Raw genomic sequence first — 20,167 nt, 5'->3', positions numbered from 1 at the left:
AACATTTAAACATAGAAGAAAGAAGAAACGTTGAAGCACTAATACAGAAAAATCAAGACAGATTTCATCTTCCAGGCGAGACGCTGGAGGGAACAGATATATTGAAAAACGCACCAACACGTTCCAACGATTGATGAATTCGATATTATCAGGATTACAAGGAATATCAATCACACCGACCATTATAGTAAAGCAACTACCAACAGTCACTACATCCGCTCCGAACGAGCTCAGAGATGCGATCAGTCAAATTTCCTTCGGAAATTTGAACCCCGAGAGGGGGGGGTGTCACGTCCCGCGCTACGCACGTGCCGTACCGAAAAACGGAAAAACGCAATATATAAATAACGCGAGCGACAATTCGAATATCCAAAACGAACACACGATACAACGAAAATGGAAATTGTTTAAATAAAAGTTTAATTAAATGTAGTCATATATAGAGAATTAGTATACGAGGGCAAATAAGAGATAATAAAGTTAAAATAGGTACTCTAACGAAATGGTAAATATAAAGAGTACAACATAACCTATAATTTCATAATTCGACTAAGGATAAACTATGAAGAACCAATTAACCAAAAGTGACTCGCAAATTAATTAATAAATCACGACATAATACTATATTCAATCAGGATAACCTACAATTCGACAATTTAATCAAATCTCGTAATAACTTTATGAATAATTCAAAGGAAAGGAAAAAGGAATGGAACGATAGGAATACATACCTTTATAACAAACAGGAAATATCAAGCAATTTAATATACAGCAAATATGGACATACAAAACCACAATAAACAAAATATATCTTATATACAGCTAGATATAAAATATATAAAACACCTAGGCATATTAACACACTTCAATAAACCAGGCACTATTGTCAGAATCCACACACGAAACGTCAAGATTAAAGTAAAAGGGATTCCACGAACAATACACTCGAACAAGTTAAAACTAACACAATCGAAACAGACCACAAGAACGATTTCAAGAGACAACGGAGTGCGGTAGTATATGGAACAACACTGCTTGTCGAATACTGCAGATAGTGGTAACCTAAAGGGAAAAAGGAAAATTACTATGCGTGCTCTAACTATTACTTAAATATAAAATGTGTAATTCAATAAAATAATTACAAAACAGTGGAAGTGGAAAATACCTCGTGAACAATTACTCATCGTAGAAGGAAGTGTATGTGCGAAGACAGGTTATGTGTCCATATCCGTAGAACATAATCTACGACAGCCAGCTGAAACAAATGTAGGAATTAACTTTAATTGTTCCGATACAAAACATAATACTACTAAATGTTTATAACAATATTGTGCCTGAACCAAAGGAAGTGTGACACTGCTTATCGAATCATGCAGATAGTACAAACCTAAAAGGAAAAAGAAAATTATTATGTGCGTTCTAACCATTAATTATAAAATGTGTCATTCAATAAAATAATTACGAAACAGTGGAAGTGGAAAGTACCTCGTGAACAATTACTCATCGTAGAAGGAAGTGTATATGCGAAGTCAGGTTATGTGTCCATATCCATAGAACACAAGGTATGACAGCCAACTGAAACAAATGGAAGAATTAACTTCAATTGTTTCAATACAAAACATAATATTACTAAATGTTTATAACAATATTGTGCCTAACTCAAAGGAAGTGTGACAGTGCTTATCGAATCATGCAGATAGTAGAAACGTAAAAGAAAAAGGAATATTATTATGTTCTAACCATCATTTAAATACACAATATGTTAATTCAATAAAATAATTAAAAGCAGTGAAAGTTAAAAGTACCTAGTGCACAATTAATCATAATAGAAGAAAACGTACATGCAGGAATTTCGCAGAAACAAACTGTTGACCCACTCCGTAGAACATAGTATACGACTGTCAGCAGAAACGAATAAATAAACTAACTTCAATTGCCTTAATATATATGGAAGAAAATAATACTATTAAAAATTTACAATTATATTTCAATTAAACTAAACGAAGCACAACAATCAATAATTGATGCTCGACAACAAATTTACAGTTCGCTAATGGAAAATAAAACCGAAAAAATCAAGAAAGTTAATGACATTATAACGAAATAACTCAGCGTTGACACAGCGGTCTTTAATAAGAAGAAATAAAATCAGTTAATAAGTGCAGGAAGAGTTAAGAAATAACTAAGATAGGTTAAGTGAGTGACAACGATAATTTACTACTCACATCGAAGAAGTTTATACAAGGGTCAACGCAGTGATGAGAAACCAACTACCAAATTGGAGTAAATGTGTACGAAGAATCGCAGTCGATACTACTGGAATGACCAAGAAGATGTGAGAAAATTGGAAAGTTAAAAATTAGTGACATTATAACAAACGATTCAACACCGACGGAATGGTCTTAGCAAACAAGAAAAGGTATCTTACAAGTTAACGAGGTTTGTATGCAACCAATCATCCTTAAAGGAAATGTGCATGCAGGAACTCCACGAGAATTGGCTACGGATCCAACTTTGCAAAACATAATATACGACGGTATGAAGATATCGAAGGTAATAAATACCGAGGTAACCAATCATAACCTAAAAAGGGGAAGAATGTTGTAAACCATCTTGGAATAGAAATTGATAATAATAAGAAGCTCGTTACTCACATCGGAAGATATACATTAAAGCCAACGCAGTTACAAGAAGCCTACTACCAATCTTAAGTGAATACTTATGGAATACTGAACCAGATACTACCGAAACAGTCAAGGCAGCAACAAGAAACTGGAAAACCAAGGAAATATTCTGACATTATAACAAAACAATTCGATGTTAGCGAAGAGGTCTTAGCGACCAAGATAGTGGACGGACTATTTTACTATATAGATATTTACAAAATATAGTGTTTTATATATATGTCGGAGATAAGAGGACACCGGTGCCTTCCCTCTGAAACCTCGGGAAAATCCATAAAAACATTGTAATTAAAATCTACAGTTGTAATTAAACGATTTGCCGTCATTCTACCCAATTGTATTTGTTTGAGACTTGTGACAATGAGCTTGGGCTCAAGGCGACAATTAGTCGCCGAACGTAGCCGCGGTCAACGGGACGAACTCTCCATCTAACAAAGGCATTGAGTAACCCTATAGCTCTCCTTAAAAGAAAGATTTGTAGCGACACGTGACAGTAAACATTGCAACGGTTTCTGTCCCGTAGCTCGCCACACGCAGATCCTATTCTCCGGGCAGGATGTTTACCAGATGCCGACGCGTCTCCGCAGTACGTGATCGGCTAGCCCGAGGACCGTTATAAACACTAATATCTAGTTACCTAAAATCCTTCAACAGATACACAGTCTTTGTCCCAGTTACAAGAAGACAGGAGAGACCTATTTTTCCACGAACGACGTCTCCCACTAGCAACCTTCCCGCAAGGGCGGCTAGCATCCTTTTCTAACTACCGATATGGAGATTGGCCAATTAGCAGCAACGTCAATTTCCCTTACTTTCCGAACGTAGGATATCCCCGACGAATCCGATGACCTCGTGTCCTTAGACACACCCCGTCATGGTTTTCCTCTGAGGTATCACCGGGACGGAAAGTCATTCTCTCTTGCGGTCTCATCGACAAAAAGATTAACGCCTTACGGTCAGCGAATATTAACACAGAATCCGACTTAGATTTTTGCGAGTGCGTACGACTACCGTCCCGTTGTCCGCGGATTCGTTATTGAACCTAGGATCATTGTCACTAGTTTCTCGAGTATCTAATTACCACGGTTACTTGTCCGGTTCTATGGTAATCGTACTTGCACTAGCCAATGCTCTATTGCATAACGACGACGTGTAATCCAAACGAAGATTCGCTTCACGCCCCTAACCCTAATTCTAATGTAAACCCGACATATATATATATATATGTCGGAGAAGCAGTGGGGATAGGGTTGTCGGTGTTTGAGGAGTCTTCATTGAAGGTAGCCATCGTTGCGGTGTAGCGAAGATACGATTTATTGACACAGGTATGAATAACGCAGGTTTGACAATCTATCACGGCGGTGAGACGTCCGCGACACTAGTGACAGTGATCTCAGGTTCAATAACGAATCCGCGGTCAACGGGATGACAGATAGGCGTTCTCGCTGAATCTAAGTCTGACTCGTAAACGATAATTGCTGAGCGTAAAGACGTTACTCTTTAGTCGACGGGAGCGCGTCAAAGAATGCGCGTCCCGTCCCGATGATTCCACAGAGGAAAACTATACTGGGGTGTGTCTAAGGACACGAGATCATCGGATTCGTCGAGGAAAGCCTTCGTTTAGGAAGTAAGGGAAATTGACGTTGCTGCTAATTGGTCAATCTCCATATCGGTGGTTAGAAAAAGATGCTAGCCGCCCTCGAGGGAAAGTTGCTAGTGGGAGACGCCGTTCGTTGAAAAATATGTCTCCCCTATCTTCCCGTAGTTGGGACAAAGACTGTTTGTCTGTTTGAAGGACTTTAGTTAACTAAACCTTAAGATTTATTACGGGCCCTCGGGCTAGCCGAACATGTACTGCGGAGACGCATCGACATCTGGCAATCATCTTACTCGAAGAATAGGGTCTGCGTGTGGCGAGCCACGGGACAGAAACCGTTGGAATGTTTACTGTCGCGTGTCGCCACGAATATTTCTTTTAAGGAGAGCTATAGAATTATTCCATATGTTTGTTGGGCAAAGCGTTCATCCCTTGACCGCGGCTACGTTGGGCGACAGACTGTCGCCTCGAGCCAAAGCTCACCGTCACTAATCTCGAACAATTACAATCGGATTGAATGACTACAATAGTTTAGTTACAGTTATAGTAGACTTTAGATTGCAATGTTGCAGGGCTATCCGAAGGTTCCGGTGTCCTTTCATCTCCGACACGGCCATCCTGACTATCACACGTCCTCGTGTGTGGCTAAAATATCGTGTTTTCTTACATTAGCTTCGATGCAACTGACATTATTTACTATTTAACTAAGTGTCCAAGAAAGTCAAGGGTCCATTTCAACAACGAGGTTTTGTTCGGCGGTTTGACATGCAAGGAAATGAAAGAGGGCTCGAATTAGTAGCGCTATAATTTGTGTTTAAAGAGCTAGTTGCGTTCTGTGAGTTACCAGTCAGACCGTAATGACACGGCAGATCATTTCGATTTCGTACACCGAAGAGTCTCAGTTTGTTGGATCATGTTACTGCGTTGGGTGTATCACTGTGGGTATGTTACAGATGTATGAGGCATCACAGTGGATATATTACGTATGTGCAAAACGTCACTGTGGATATATTACAGATGTATGAGACATCACAGTGGATATATTGCGTATGTGCAAAACGTCACTGTGGATATATTACAGATATATGAGACATCACAGTGGATATATTGCGTATGTGCAAAACGTCACTGTGGATATATTACAGATATATGAGACATCACAGTGGATATATTGCGTATGTGCAAAACGTCACTGTGGATATATTACAGATATATGAGACATCACAGTGGATATATTGCGTATATGCAAAACGTCACTGTGGATATATACTACAACTACAACGCAGTGTTAGTGATCCTCTTAGGTCGGTGTACTTGCATCGATATTATCACCGTCGTCGTCATCACCGCAGACGTCCAACTCAGCAGGGACGCAGCCTTCCGGCATCTTTCTCAGTCTGTCATGTCTGTCCTTATATGATCGTTTTCCGTCTAGAGTTTTTAAGGTATACCTATCTCCTTCCAAAATCTCTGCTATCTCGAACGGACCCCTGAATTTCGGATCTAACTTCGTCTGGTTCCTTTCCTCGTTTTTGCGTAACACGAAATCGCCAAGGTTGAACCTAGTTATTTTAGCTTTGTTTTCATCGAACTTATCTTTATCGTATTTGGCGCTTGCTTCTATATTCTTTATCGCCTGCTGTCTTACATGGGAGATATTTACTTCTCTTTCTAAGATATTGTCGGGTAGGGATAAGCCGTAGGGTCTCGCTGTTCTACCGATTAGTAGTTCCAACGGGCTTGACTTAGTCACGCGGTTGGTGGTACAATTTAAGGCCAGTTGTATTTCCCCGATCGCGTCTTGCCAGAACCGCCCAGTGGTTTCTATTGTTGTGAACATGTTTTTTAGCGTACTCATAACACGCTCTACCTGTCCGTTGGCCCTACTAGCTCCGGTCGCAATTAAATGGAGTTTAATGTATTTATCTTGACAAAAGTCTCGAAATTCTTTGCCCGTAAAACATCTTCCCTGATCCGCTATTACCCGGCAGGGACTGCCGAACAAAAATATAGCGCACTTAAGCGCTTTAATGGTGTTAATGGAGTCTATCTTACGGGTATGATGCAAGTATACGAACTTGGTGAAGGCGTCGACCAACACAATGACGTATTCCTTCGAATCGTTCTTACCGCTTAGTTTGCCCGTTATGTCCATATGAACCGTGTGCCAAGGTATGCTGGTCTTAGGTATGGGGTGTAATTCGGCTTGTACTCGACCCGAACTTGCCTTTGAAACTCGACAAGCATGACAGTTCTCTACGAATTTGCGAACATACTTCGCCATTCCTTCGAACCAATAATACTCGTACAGTTTCTCAAGCGTTTTATCCCAACCTAAGTGCATAATGGACTGGTGCACATGGTTAATAATAGACCACCTAAACCCTCTCGGCACGATGGGCAGGCAGAGAGTTCTACCTTTTCTCTGTATTTTACGATGAAGAGTGCCGGACCGTAACTCATACGTATTCGCGACGTCTTCCGCGAGCTCTTCGTTCTGTAATTTATTGACGATCTCAGAAATTTGTGGGTCGCGACGTTGTTCCGCTAGTAGCCAATCGTCGGAGATTTCGGTTAGGTTAATTTCTTTCTCTGCAATTTTGCTGAACGTACCGCGATCTAAGTCTACGGGATTTCGCGAAAAGAAATCTACGTGGGTCATTCGTTTACCCTCCCGGTACATAATGTCAAAGGTAAAAGTTTGCAGGTAAGCCCACCATCTGTAAACCCTGTCGTTCAAGTGTACCTTACTACTGGATGCTTTCAGGGAGTTGCAATCGGTGACGACGAGAAATTCTCGTCCGTGTAAGTAATGACGGAAGTGCTTGACGGCGTTTACAACTGCTAGCGTTTCCAATTCGTAGGAATGATACCTAGATTCTGCAGGGCTAGTTCTTTTGCTGTAATATTCCACTACTCGATTTTTATCTTCAACCCTGTGCATTAAAATGGCCCCATATCCTTCCGAGCTAGCATCCGTATGTAGTTCTATTGGGTAATTGGGGTCAAATATCATTAGCACCGGCGCGTCAGTCAGGACGGAAATTACCTTTTGTCTTATCTGTTCGTGCCGGTCCGTCCAAGGTATATTCTTGTTACTCGAGGTGAGTGCGTACAGGGGTTTCATTACTTGTGAGAATTTGGGAATGAAGTTTCGGAAGTAAGAGGCCAAACCTATGAATTGTCTGAGTTGTGTGACGGTCGACGGTGCAGGTAAAGAACTCAAGGCTTGTATTTTACCCGGGTTTGGACGGACTTCTCCGTTACGAATTACATATCCCAAATAGAGTACCGATGTCTTTAAAAAGGAACATTTTGCAAAGTTAAAGGAGAATCCGGCTTTCACGAGGGTATCTAATACGGTATTCAACCTTTCTAGGGCTTGATCTACTGAGTCGGCGATAATTAGGACGTCGTCCAAGTAAACAACAACGAACGAATACGCGAGGTCGCCTAAGGCTCTGAAAAACGGATGGTGCATTTTTCAATCCGAAAGGCATAGTTACGTACTCGTATTGCCCGTCGGGTGTAACGAACGCCGTATATTCCGTCGAATTGGGATGAATGGGGATTTGGTGGAACCCGCTGGCCATGTCTAGGCTAATGAAGTATCTCGCCTTCTGCAATCTCGCTATTTGATCCGCGATAAGGGGTAGGGGATACCGGTCCGCGACCGTATTTTTATTCAATGCTCGAAAGTCTACACACAGTCTATCCGAACCGTCCTTTTTCTTCACGAGTAGTATAGGGCTCGCGAACGGTGGGTTACTAGGCCTTACAATCTTCGCTTTGATTAACTCGTCTATTCTCTCACGCACTATCCTCCGCTCTTCTTCGCTAAGTCTGTAAGGACTTCTTTGCACGGTGACATTAGGATCGATTAACCGTATTTCTAACTGCCCCGTGCTTACGCGGGCACGTGGGAAGCCCGTAATGAATGAATCTTTGAATTTCTCGAGAACAGAAATTAACCGACTTTTATCGTTACCGATCACGTCAGTATCGGCCGCGTTAATATCGATCTCGTCTTCGGGGGTTTTACTACAGGTGTTGACCACCTTTGTTCTACAAATATCGACGCTATTTCGTGTAATGTATACGTCGAAACCCTGGCTTAAAATCTCGCGACCAACCATGATATCGTAATTCAGATAAGTATCGGCAAGAACATGGAAGGTTATCTCCAATGTAAGACCGTTTATGCATACCGTGGACAAGATCTGGGACGTACTCTTAACACGGGTGTTTCCTATTCCTCGCATTACTACTAGCTCAGTCGTCCTCTTACCGGAGAATTTCGAGGCAGCCGACTCTCTAATTAATGAGCACTCGGCTCCGGAATCGAAGTAAAATGGGAACGACTCACCCAGATGACTTAGGGTACCAGCTGGGGACTCCACCGCGCAGCAGTTGACTACACGTTCATTCTTGGTACTGGCCTTTTTGTCCCGTCGTAGCGGGCAGTCAGGTGCGATATGGCCCTCCGCCTGACACTTAAAGCAAACCACCTGAGGCGATGCGTCCGGTCGCCTTCCTCCCTGGCGTTGTGAACTCCTCTGCTGTTGCTCACGCTTCCTCGTCCTACAATCCGCGAGTTTATGTCCTGGTTTGCCACAGTGAAGGCATCTCGGGAGGCGGGCCGACGAGTGGCGTCGTTTTGCTTCAGGTTCCGCCGATGGATTATTTGGCGAAGGTACTGGCCTCTTCTTCGCGTGAGAGAAGATTTTCATTTCCCTCTGGAATTGCTCTAGGGTCCGAATATCGTCCCCGAATGCTATTCTTTCGAAACGCTGGTCATACCAGATCAGTCGCAGAAGGATAACGGCGTTGATCAGCTCGACATTGGATAGATTTCCCCATTTCGCCGACAGAAGGGAGTGGAGGCGATTTCCGAAAGTCCCAGCGGTTTCGTCCTCCAGAGGTGATTCGTCGAGCACCCTGATTAGCACCGAGGTTGCCGTCTCCGTGCCTCCGTAGCGAGCAAGAAAAAGTTCCCTAAACTTTGTCCAAGTAAGACCGTTGACCGGGACATGCGTAAGCCACTCTGCCGCGGTACCCTCTAAAGCACGACTTATAGCAATATATAACTCGTAGTCTCGTCTAGGGACACTTTGTCCATAACCGCACTAACAGCCGCGCACCACGAAGCTGGGCTGGTGCCCGCGTTCCCGGGGTTGAAACGGGGTAGCGCTACACTCATCGTCTCCGTACTCGGCCTTTGCGTCAGTGTCCGAATTAGCTCTTCCATGGCGTTGATCCGCCCTTGCATCTCTTGAATCCGTGCGGATCCCACTTCTGATGTCGGAGAAGCAGTGGGGATAGGGTTGTCGGTGTTTGAGGAGTCTTCATTGAAGGTAGCCATCGTTGCGGTGTAGCGAAGATACGATTTATTGACACAGGTATGAATAACGCAGGTTTGACAATCTATCACGGCGGTGAGACGTCCGCGACACTAGTGACAGTGATCTCAGGTTCAATAACGAATCCGCGGTCAACGGGATGACAGATAGGCGTTCTCGCTGAATCTAAGTCTGACTCGTAAACGATAATTGCTGAGCGTAAAGACGTTACTCTTTAGTCGACGGGAGCGCGTCAAAGAATGCGCGTCCCGTCCCGATGATTCCACAGAGGAAAACTATACTGGGGTGTGTCTAAGGACACGAGATCATCGGATTCGTCACTAATCTCGAACAATTACAATCGGATTGAATAACTACAATAGTTTAGTTACAGTTATAGTAGACTTTAGATTGCAATGTTGCAGGGCTATCCGAAGGTTCCGGTGTCCTTTCATCTCCGACATATATATATATATACTTACAATTCTAGGATAAATAAAAGTAGTCTTGATAAGTGTTAGACATGTAACGAAGAACCAGAAGATACCAAACGCGCACCATGTAACCGTTCCAAGTAAAGGACTCGGCGATGAAGGATTAGAATTGTAGAACCTATAAACAATAAAGATTTAGCTAGCAATGTATAAGATTAGCTCCTCTATTCTATGTAAAGGCTGCAAATTACACGCACAAGGTAACGACAACCGCATAACAAAGAAACAGAAAATAGCCAATAATATAGGAATAGGTTATGAATTAATCAAAACTGATTAACTGAGTATCAACGACAACCGCGATTAAGATAAAAAATTATTATATTGTACTTAGTTAATATAGCATAATTATATTAATTCTGGCGTGGAGAAATAAGGTTATGTTACGTAATAGAACTGGTAATAACAAACTATGCACATATTACTATCAAATTAATTAAGCGAACACTTTATAAAAATAAACCACTCGTAACACAACAATAAAACAGTGCTATTGATAAATTATAAAATTTAACAATAACACAATCCACATGTTATTATATTAAAATAACACATAGTATATATACACATTATAATGATTACACAAACAATACTATTGTCATTTAAAAATTCTAACTGCGCTAAAATAGAAGAAAATAAGCGACGGACGAATAATTGTTTCAATATTAAACAAATTAAGGACGCGTCACTACACTTTTACTAGAGACATTCACTAGCGGCCATCTTGGATTGTTACGATAGCTCTTACACGTGCGCATCGGAATACATGTAATAATTACACACATTAAATAAATGCAAAATAATATTATTCCCACTGCAATTGTACGTCAACTATTAAAATAAAGTCACAAATAATTAACGGATAAATAATAGATTTCACATTAATAAAATGTTACTATATACTAGGAACATTCACAGGCGGCCATTTTGGATAATCAACACGTTCATATAGTAATCTTTATGCGTTACAAAATAAATCATATTTTCAGCGAAGGAATAAATATTTAATAAATGATTATAAAATGAAAGATCGTAGCGAAGAAAGAATAAATAATGATCAATACAACGTCACGCAAGAATACTGGAAATTGATAGAAACCAGCCGTAAGAAACAAACCATGAAAAAATATATTAAGCTTACTATTATAAAAAAAAATGATATTTTAAAGCATAAGAAGACTCGGCAAATACTAAGTAGCCACGCGCCTTGAACGATTCACTGGCATCAGCAAGGAAGTTACCAGATACATCGCAGATGTAACTTCAGCAAGGACAAGTTGGCACGCGCCTGCCACGTTCCACTGGCATCAGTAAGGAAGTTCTGGGAAACATCGCAGACGCAACATTAGCAAAATACGAGCTACTACGATACCTACATTTTATCACGCACCTTGCATGTCCCTAATACCCAACGAAATACGAGAAATTAAGAAGACGAAACTTCAGTAGCATCTACGTGTCTCAAGAATATGAGAAATTAGGAATAGCGTAAATAAGATAATCAAGAAGACGAAACTTCAGCACAATCCGCGAAAGTAGACAGTTAGAAAATTCCTAATTTGTTACGTAGCAATGCTGTGATTCCCATAGAGATGATCCATCGCGTGACAATTAGGATATTATAAATAAGCGGGAATAACATAGAGTAGAAGAGTCCTTATTTAAAATTCAGACCATTCACATCGTCACTCTGTCCGTCGAAATCGAATATTAAAAAGGGTTTCAAAAAATCTTCATTCGAATTAAGCATTCGTATTGTCACTTCATCTGCGGAATCAAAGTTAATTGTCAAAATTCGACACATCACCAAGCCATACATACCGCCGATCGACTTTACATCTAATCAAGGTAGGAAATTTGAAATTGTATATCCTCTTCTCTTTTAACTTGCAGTCGAACAAAGCTGTCTCTGAACAAAGGCACCCGTCGGCAGCTATAGTTGACAGATAAAACTATCAAGCACACAATTTGCGTAGATTTCATCCGAACGTCTTGAATTCACGATATAAAATTGAAATAAACGTTCTTGGCCAAGATTTAATAAATTGTCTGTAATAAAACAACTTTATAAAATTTCGATCTATTTCGTTTACAATTGTTCGCTGTATCAACCAGTGATTACGGTGTTTTCAACGCAGAGAACATCTATGGTTTTTCGTTTTCCTCTTCCCATCGTTAGCAGATTGCTCATCCTTGGGCGAGGCCTACGAAGCCACACTGATTGTCCACAGTGAACCTAGTTGCCAATTAAAATAATCATTTCTCGCTTACGACTGCACTAGTTGCCAAGAATGACATATATTTTCTAAATTGTTAAATCTAACTGATTATTCGCTGTGTTAAACCTGTGTTACGGTGTTCTCAATTATCGAAAACACTTATCGACTTTCGCATTCCTCCTCCCATCGTTGGCAAATATTGCCCGTCTTTGGGAAAGGCTTGCGAAATCGCACAAGTCGCTCACAGAGAGTGATATTCATTTCACCTTGATCATATCAGATGACAAAAACAAGAAAGAATCGAGAAGATAAAAGTCACCTGAGCAAGAAGCGAGCCGAACGTTGGTACAAACGATTAATTGCTGCAGAAGTTACAAGGGAAGAAAAGAGGCGCAGAGAAGAGTTAGACTTAAATCACGAAGATTCTGTACCGAGTTTTTCGCCCTCGAGTTCACTTATTTCCGAACATTGCGAGACGCATTCCTTCTAATCTCGATCGCCATCGCCTACATCATACGATAGCGTTTGTCATAAACCGTATTATATTAATCCCCCGAACGAGTAAAAATTAGCTTTCGCCATTAATCCTATCGACACAAATAAATCTTACCCTAATAAACATTTGTAAAACTTATCCGATTAGAAGTTCGAGTATTTACTATATCTACATATATATATGTCGGGTTTACATTAGAATTGTAATATCGGAATATATTAAAGGTGTAATTTTGTCCGATTAATTATAATTTATTAATAATGGATTGAAAATACAGATATTAGTTAGACAGAGAAACGATGTTTGATTAACAGGAAAACTAAATGCAACGCTCGTACTTACATCAAATAACTTGACAACTATTTGGTAACTCTCTCTCTCTCTCTCTCACTAACAACTCTAACACTCGACAAAACTCGCAACTCAATTCTAACGACTCTATGCTTCGACGTCTCGATCAACTCTGACCCTCGTCAATGCATTCCTGCTCGGTCGTGCTCGCTCTTGCTCTCGTCCTCTCTCTCTCTCTCTCTCTCTCACACACACACACACACTTTTCGGCCCACATACTCTGGCCTCTCGATTGCCACTCCTTGAAATATGAAACCGTACTTCTGTTTTGACGCTGCATATCTTTTCTCGCGTCACTGTTACTAGGCGCTCTTGGATGTAAACAAACTACAAAAAGACGACGTACACGGTGTTTTCTAATTTCAGCCGATCTCCAATCAAAGCTATTCTACGATATTACAATCGGCCTTTCCTGACAATCACATCTGCCCTCAGATGTGCTCATCATCGCTGCTCGCACTTACATCACTATCGTTAACATTCCACCACTTCATGTGGTCGGCTGCCGTGATCGTGCTGCTCTCGCTGCACTACGTATCGGTCATTTCGCAAGACCTTTACTTTTAGTTAAGGAACTTCGGATGCAGCTTTAGTTGGGGACCGCCCTGCGTCCTCTCGATCGCCACTAAATCTCCCGTCCTGTATGCTGTCGCCTTCTTGCGTCTCTTGTTATACGTCCACTTGTCTCGGGCTTGGATCTCTTCGATCCGTCTCTTTGCATCTGTACGCAACTGATCTCGTTCCTCTTGGAACACCGCGGCCTGTTCGTCCTCGATGCTACTGCTCCTCTTTCGCTCTTCCTCTATCTTCCTCTCCGTTGTTTGTTTACCCATTTCACTCTTGTCAGGGGCTTTGATCGTCGTGGCAGCATCGTGACATTTTCGTAGGCTCGGTTCGTAGATGGAAGACGTTAACAACTTACCATCTACCGAGACTATGATCTCTTCTTTTTCGAAGGTCTTCACGTTCATCGTGTCCTCGACAATCCCATCGTCGTCTTCGTCATCCACATCCTCTGTATATCGAATCTTCGTATCGATATTATTGGAGGGATTCCGCACGTGCGACTTCCCTTGTCTTTTCGTTCGCCTTGCGTTACTCTCTTCGAGTCTATCCGAAAACTTGAAACAACTCTCACACCCGCAACGCTATCCTTCTCAGTAAATTCGCAAATATCATCAACAACATCCTGTTGCTGTTGTTTAGCCAGATTCTTCCTCCTCGTGATGTTCGCTAAGTCCTCCTGCTGGCCGCAAGAATCTGACGAGGACACCATCTCGTGGTCCACTTTGCCAATCACCACGTGTCTTGCCACTATTCTCCGTTCCTCCGACACTTGCTGCACAGCTGCCCGATACTTCTTCAAAACTTCTGCCAACCTTTCTTTATTTTCTTCCAATTGCGACAGTAGCTCAGTTCGTTCGCGACTAGCTACATTAACACGATCTTCTGCTTCGGAACGTTGCCGCAGTGCTTCCTGCAACGAAGCCTGCGTCTCATTCCGTTCTTGCTCCAGTGCCTGTTTCGCTTTAACTGCAACTGCTCTAGCGCATACTGCATCTTCTAACTGGTTCTTCAGCTGTCGTAAAGCTGCTTTACCCGTCGAGTCACCTTTCGATCTCTCCAGCATCGTTTGAGCGTCTCTTAGCAATGCTTTGGTTCTCTTCAAATCTCTTTTTAGCCTATGTTGCATGTCCTTAACGTGTGACAAATCTATCTCACTCGCCTGTGTCTCTACATCTATCTTGAGGACTTCCGGACACTCATCGGGATTTTCGTCCTTTATTCTACTAATAAAAGATTCTCCCCCTTTTATACTTATTTCAACAGTGTCCAAAAAGTCTGCGCCAATAATAAGCGAATGTTGCATCACAGTGTCTGGAACCAAATTGTCGCATTTTGATGCGATGTGTCCGTACTCCCTACATTTGAAGCATTTAGGTCCTCTCGATTTGTTCGGACACTCCGCACACACGTGCTCCGCATCACCGCAATTGTAGCATCGCGCCTTCCTCGCATCTCCAGATCGACCGGGTTCCTTGTTCCTGCTACTCTTCGGCTCCTCAAATTTCGTCCTCATCTCCATATCTCTTTTTATCGCTTCGTAGCGCCTGAAACGCTCTTTTAATTGCTCGATATTCCTGGCTCCGTATGGCACAGTCTTGTTCGCGACCTCGTCGGGAATGCCTTGAATAATGTAGTCTATCAAGGATTGCGTATCAGCCCTTCCTTGTTTTGCAATCCCGCACATGTGATACATGTAATATCGTGATATAATATATTTACAAGGAATGGATGATACAGATGTTAATCGGACAGAGAAAGACGATTGTTGTTCAACCTGAACTATTCACACCAAACGTACAGAAAACAGCACAACTAAATAATTAGATAACGACTCGACTTTCACAAAATGCAATCAATACTCTCTCGGCAACGCCACACGCAAACTCTGTTTCTCGACTGACTCTCTGGCCGTTGTAGCATTCTATTGTCTTTTGCTAGGCACACGTGTTCTGCAGACGCTCGTAGCCAGGGTCACGTAGGTCTTTTCGGCAAGGCTATTTACTTGAAGGACCCGGTAATGCATTGATGGAGCCGACAGCGCCTCGGCTCTCGCGACATTATAGTTAGCTCGACGTTTCTTAGGCCCTTCTCCCCGATGCTACATACATATATTGTTGCAGACTCTCATCTGCTTTCTTCTTTCTATGGGATAACTCGCCATGTATCTGTTGGTCGCTTACTACATTTTCAAACTCATTCCTCAACGCCTTTTTTAGCTTTGCCCAGGACTTCGCGCATCGTTCTTGTCGTACGAAGGCCTGAGCGGAGCCTGCGAGTAATTTCTTAGCATAGGCCACCATGTGGGCGTCTGACCAACCCCACACTTCTGCCATTTCCTCGAAGTCTTCCACCCACTGATTTACACTCAGCAGATCATCCCCGCTGAATTTCTCTAATGAGTCTTCTACGTCTTTAAGACTCAACATCGAACCGACGCATACCTTCTGGTGATACTCATCGCGGTCCTGATACACCACTCGCGTGCCTCTCTTGTATTCTCGCGCGCCTTGTTTATCGTCCTCTCCTTCACTTTCGTCGGAGCTCTCTTCTTCCGACGATACATCGTTTCCTTCTAGGGCCGCCTGTAGCCGCGCGCGTAGTTCGGATTTTCTTCCCGTTACCTTCAACCCCAAGCTAACGAGACGCGCTCTCAGCTCTTTCGTCCTCAGCTTCTCGAGGTCTTCCTCTCCCTCTTGACTGCGTTCGGCTCTCTGCTTGCTTCTTAGATCTCGCTGGTTTGTTGGTTCTTCGCCACGCTTCGAATCCTTAGGAGTAGATCGACCAGGTTTGCACGCTCTGTTCAACCTGGCAACCAGCACTGATCTCGCACCGGATATAGGCAGATTCATCTGTGCGAGCTTACTCCTCAGCTCTTCCAGCGTCAAATCCTCTTCACCCGACAATCGTTCGTCTTCAACGTTTGCCATTTTATTCTATTCTTTTCTACTCCCGCACAAATAGCTCCGTTAAATCGTGTCGTTCTCTGTCTTATTCAATCCCGGACGAGCCCCCACTTGTAATATCGGAATATATTAAAGGTGTAATTTTGTCCGATTAATTATAATTTATTAATAATGGATTGAAAATACAGATATTAGTTAGACAGAGAAACGATGTTTGATTAACAGGAAAACTAAATGCAACGCTCGTATTTTTTATATTTTGTAACTCTCTCTCTCTCTCTCTCTCTCTCACTAGCAACTCTAACACTCGACAATTCTAACGACTCTATGCTTCGACGTCTCGATCAACTCTGACCCTCGCCAATGCATTCCTGCTCGGTCGTGCTCGCTCTTGCTCTCGTCCTCTCTCTCTCTCTCTCTCTCACACACACACACACACACACACTTTTCGGCCCACATGCTCTGGCCTCTTGATTGCCACTCCTTGAAATATGAAACCGTACTTCTGTTTTGACGCTGTTTATCTTTTCTCGCGTCACTGTTACTAGGCGCTCTTGGATGTAAACAAACTACAAAAAGACGACGTACACGGTGTTTTCTAATTTCAGCCGATCTTCAATCAAAGCTATTCTACGATATTACAGAATTATATTTCCCCCTTTTTAATTAATTATATATATATATATGTCGGGTTTACATTAGAATTAGGGTTAGGGGCGTGAAACGAATCTTCGTTTGGGTTACACGTTGTCGTTATGCAATAGAGAAGACATTGACAAGTGCAAATACGATTATTATAGAACCGGACAAGTAACCGTGGTAGTTAGGTACTCGAGAAACTAATGACAATGATCCTAGGTTCAATAACGAATCCGCGGTCGACGGGATGATAGATGAACGTGCTCACAAAATCTAAGTCGGACGCGTAATATTCACTGGTCGTAAAGGGTTACTCTTTTCATCGATGAAATCGCGAGCGAGAATGACTTTCCCGTCCTGATGATGCCACAGAGGAAAACTATAATGGGGTGTGTCTAAGGACACGAGATCATCGGATTCGTCGAGAAAAGCCTTCGTTCAGAATGTAAGGGAAATTGGCGTTGCTGCTAATTGGTCAATCTCCATATCGGTGGTTAGAAAAAGATGCTAGCCGCCCTCGAGGGAAAGTTGCTAGTGGGAGACGCCGCTCGTTGAAAAATAGGTCTCCCCTATTTTCCCGTAGGTGGGACAAAGACTGTTTGTCTGTTTGAAGGACTTTAGTTGACTAAATCTTAAGATTTATAACGGGCCTTCAGGCTAGCCGAACATGTACTGCGGAGACGCATCGACATCTGGCAATAATCTTACTCGGAGAATAGGCTCTGCGTGTGATGAGCTACAGGACAGAGACCGTTGGAATGTTTACCGTCGCGTGCCGTCACAAATATTTCTTTTAAGGAGGGCTATAGAATTACTCCATACCTTTGTTAGACAAAGCGTTCATCCCTTGGCCGCGACTACGTTAGGCGACGGACTGTCGCCTCGAGCGAAAGCTCACTATCACTAATCTCGAACAATTACAATCGGATTGAACAACTACAATTGTTTAATTACAGCTATAGTAGACTCTAGGTTACAATGTTGCGGGATTATTCAAAATTCCAAAAGCTCCGGTGTTCTTTCATCTCCGACATATATGATAATAGAGTTTATTATGCAGATCTAACAGAGTAACGGTACAAAATGTTACAGAATGATTCAAAGTATTACAAGAGTCTGCGTCAAAATATTTTAACAGATTGATTCGAGCGCTTATTTTGGGGGGTTTTTATATCGTGCTTTCTGTACTGTGTGACACTATCGTGGGGTTTTCGTCGGTAAGTCCGACACTACCCCGACAGTGTCCATGAGGATCTCCCCACGAAAAAAAAGTTCAAGGCTTGAATATTTTTAGAAAAATAATAATTTCACTGATCTTAGTATTAATTTCAGTGATTTCAGTAAAAATAAATGTAATTTTCAGTATTACTAACAATTTGTTTTATCCTCTTCCTACCACATTTTGAAATACAAATTTTTAAACCTAAAGTTCAATCTAACAATGAAGGTCATCATCGAGGTTGATACATGTTCCAGTTTCGAATATACATCAAAAGAAGTATTTCCTTTCTTAAGTTGAGGTCACAATAAGCATCTTCAATCAGCATTTTATTCTTTTGTCTTAATGGTGAAAACAAGTGGTCGAAGAGATAGTACGCATCAAAATATAATACAATATGCTCAAATATACTACACAACCTGCTACAATATACTGCAAGAGTAATTGAGACCGAACACGGAAGACCAGGAACGATAGCGTCATAAGCAGCTTGTTCCTTTTTGTTCTTTATTTGGAGTTTTAGATTTCTTCCCTTACAATAATTAGCTCTTTGTGATCTATCTGTTTCCTCTCCTTTTTCCATCTACTTAGGGACTCATTTTTTGGAATCCACGGACACAGTACGTAATTGATCTTCATCGAGCAATCTTGTCAATACGCATCGTCATTTGCCACTCCCTCATTTGAAGAGATTTGATGATAGTATTCCTATTACGGCATGTATATATTTCATGATATGGAGCAATATCATATGATGGTAATAAAAAGATACATCGAGTTCAGCAGATGTTCATATAGATCAAATTTTTGATATACAAATTTACTATAGTGTTCCAGTGCGACATATGATCAAGTAATTTCACAAAACGTCCTGAGTTAAAAATTTGGCAGGAGTCCCATTTCAGGAATAGGTTATTCAGAACAATAAACTCCATACATTTTAAGGCAGTTCATATGAGATGGTTGTCCCAATAGATTCAAATGCCAATAAGAACATTTTACAGGACTTTCAAATGCAAGTCGAAAATGCATTCATAAGCGGTTGCAAGTTTCATACAGCGATGATTGATTTTAGTCTCCTGTGCAAGCACTAAATATGTTTTCACTTGAAACATTTTTGACTTCAGGTGTTCTCAGGTTTTTCTTTGCATATTATCTATAGACAGTCTTGAGTGCAGTAACGTTGGTTTGAAAATTTTGGGTGGATGAGAAACGTAATCGTTGACAATACATCTGTTCGGTTGGAATGTACTTGTTAAGATATAATAAATTAATTGCTTTATTTGCAGTCAACATCCATACATATATATTATACTCTGAAGACATCGATAACCTTCTAACATGCACGCTTGTTGTCAAACAGACTATTCTAGATGCTTCTAACAGCTACCAATAGTCTTTTGTCTCAACTAAGACCTGGGCGTCCTCTGACGCTTACACACACATTCTCATGTACAGTGTAAATGTATCATCTATCTAACAGTACTACCGCACTGATACATTGTATTAATTGTATTGTCACCTATACCGTGACTATAGCCAGTTTTCAATGGTACGATGAGTATTGTAACTCGTACAAGGATGACTGCAACGACATAAAAGAGGAAATGACGGAGTGCGTTTTCTGCAGTCAAAGCAGTGAAGTTTTGTGCTCCTGTT

General features: G+C 41.6%; 1 long non-coding RNA gene across 7 annotated transcripts; it reads right to left on the bottom strand.

The window, feature by feature from the left end:
- Positions 1 to 816: 816 nt before the first annotated feature.
- LOC117165555 (uncharacterized) lies at positions 817 to 10,827 on the bottom strand. Of its 7 annotated transcripts, XR_013060826.1 has the most exons (5): positions 2,429 to 2,596; positions 2,226 to 2,316; positions 1,486 to 1,575; positions 1,166 to 1,387; positions 817 to 1,062 (listed from the first exon to the last, which is right to left on the bottom strand). It is a non-coding gene; the product is annotated as an uncharacterized LOC117165555 (long non-coding RNA). The 7 variants fall into 7 exon arrangements; XR_013060820.1 differs by having other exon boundaries at positions 1,166 to 1,575; positions 2,429 to 2,593; XR_013060822.1 differs by having other exon boundaries at positions 1,166 to 1,575; positions 2,226 to 2,313; positions 2,429 to 2,593.
- Between the last annotated feature and the right edge of the window lie 9,340 nt (positions 10,828 to 20,167).

Source organism: Bombus vancouverensis, unplaced genomic scaffold (assembly GCF_051014615.1).
Source record: "Bombus vancouverensis nearcticus unplaced genomic scaffold, iyBomVanc1_principal scaffold0022, whole genome shotgun sequence".
NCBI lineage: Eukaryota > Metazoa > Arthropoda > Insecta > Hymenoptera > Apidae > Bombus > Bombus vancouverensis.
The sequence above is the reverse complement of the archived record's forward strand: the minus strand, read 5'-3'. Positions and strand labels throughout refer to the sequence as shown.